This window comes from Aplysia californica, unplaced genomic scaffold (genome assembly GCF_000002075.1).
Source record: "Aplysia californica isolate F4 #8 unplaced genomic scaffold, AplCal3.0 scaffold00108, whole genome shotgun sequence".
NCBI lineage: Eukaryota > Metazoa > Mollusca > Gastropoda > Aplysiida > Aplysiidae > Aplysia > Aplysia californica.
Genome location: NW_004797378.1, coordinates 1,392,239 through 1,394,395, shown reverse-complemented (window position 1 = coordinate 1,394,395; position 2,157 = coordinate 1,392,239). Strand labels below are relative to the sequence as shown.

The 2,157-nt window shown below is 38.6% G+C and overlaps 1 protein-coding gene across 1 annotated transcript in view; it reads left to right on the top strand.

The window, feature by feature from the left end:
- Positions 1-2,157, top strand: part of LOC101855939 — a 72,714-nt gene that overhangs the window by 66,233 nt on the left and 4,324 nt on the right. The gene's annotated exons all lie outside the window — the stretch shown is intronic.

Sequence of the window (2,157 nt, the reverse complement as noted above, 5' to 3'; positions counted from 1 at the left end):
TTCTTCTTCTTCTTCTTCTTCTTCTTCTTCTTCTTCTTCTTCTTCTTCTTCTTCTTCTTCTTCTTCTTCTTCTTCTTCTTCTTCTTCTATCCTTACTCCTCTTCTTCTTCTATCCTTACTCCTCTTCTTCTTCTCATAGAAACGTTTATTATTATTTTGATTCTCTATTGATTTTTTCTCTTCTCTTTCTCTGGTTTCCTGAACATTTCTTTGATGATCAGATATTAGTTTGACGTTCGCCTTCTTTTGGCTCAAATCCCCCAGCTTAGCACGCAAATTGTTGTCATCATTGAGGTGGTTAAAGAATATTGCTTGTCGCTTTCTTTGCATATTGATTTCTTTATGACAAACGATTTTTAATGTTTTTACATCCCCATTGACACAATTTTAATCAATTAGATGACGAGCTATTTCGATCCTTTCTGCAAGGGCTAACCATTGGCTGAAAGGGGTCCAACAGTACCCTCGTTGCACGAAGGGGGCAAAATACCCACATGGAAATTGAACTCAGGTCTTCAGAACGCAGTGGAAAAATGTATAATCATTATACCACTGCTGTCGGTATTCTTTACAGCAATAAATGGTAAAATGGTAATGATTACATGATAACAAATGTGAACTATAAATGTTGGGTTTTTAATTGGTAAAGATTCTTGAGCGGTTAGGTGCTTCGCCATCGCACGCAAAAGACCTCAAGTCGATTCCCATATGGGGATAATTTTTTTTTCGAGTACATGTATTTCAATATTTCTGTTGGGACGTTGTATCCCTTTCAGTCCGGGTTGGCCCTGGCGCATAGAGTCGAAGCCCAGCGCATGATCTTTAATTATTTTGTACATTGCGTCGATGCGAGTGTGAGAAAAACCTACATTTGAACAAAAAACCTAAGATTTTTTAACAGTTTGACAATAATAATGATATTTAAATAAATCTTAACTTTGTGCCCCTTTGTGTGATGGGCGGAAAAGGGGATGGGGGTGAACAGAAGAGATGGGCGGGGAATATTTAGGGTGTGAGCGGTGAAGCGTTCTCGTTTTCTTTAAAGTTTGAAAACGATTACCTTTGCCATCTTCGTCGGTCATTTAACCGAGAAGAGCTAAAATGAAAGGCAGTGCAAATGAGCAAACTTTTAGATTTTTACTAGCGTCTGATTCCAACACGTTATGACTCACACCTTACTGTAAGTCAAGTTGGGGGGGGGGGGGATTCTCGTGGTCTAGAGGTTAAGTTGTTTGCCTCAAACTCATTACGCCTTGAGTTCGAAATCTGACAGCGATGGAAAATTTTGTTCTCTAAAAATGTTCTACTTTCACCTGTTTTACTGCTCTCTAAACATATTCTGTCGTCTGCTTTCGTCTCCACTTTCTGCCCCTACCCCCTCCTCCCTATTTGCCCTCTCCTCTGGGCTCCTGACTCTTTCTGCAGCCTTTCTACAGCTACTCCTTGTCTCCTTCTTTCTGGTGTCATTCAGCCGCACCCCTGATCTTAGGGTAGGTACGATCTTATACCTATCTTTCTCGGAAAAGGTCGAAAAAACCCCGAAGGTCCTGTGTGCAAGTTGGTCATGTCAAAGATCCCTTGGTGGTCGAAAATCAACAAGAGCAGGCTTCGCCCGCCACCCTGGCAAAATTCAAAATTAATTCATACCAAACTGAAAATGTTTAATGTGTCCCGTACTCTCATATGACCTTATGCAGTTAAGATTGCAGTAAAACACTTAGAGGAAAGAAAATTGCAACAACAAAAAAAAAAAAAAAAAAAAAACTCGACCCCCCCAAAAAGTCACGCTGAAAAGAGAAAGTGGAGATGCAATGGACGGCCTTTGATTTTTAAAGGGGTAGATCTAAAAGTGAATAATATCTTCATTTCACAACCTAAACCATTGATGATTCTACTTTCAGAGTTCCCAGCTATCCCTGTCTTGGTGATGTTTTAGCATATTTTTATCCTCAGCCTGTTCTTTCATTATATTTCATTTTATATGTACACATTATAGATTTATTTTTGAACTAGAAATTGCTTATAATTCTTTTATTGCGTTGATAATTGTTATAATATGAAGAGAACGAAGAAGAAGAAGAAGAAGAAGAAGAAGAAGAAGAAGAAGAAGAAGAAGAAGAAGAAGAAGAAGAAGAAGAAGAAGAAGAAGAAGAAGAA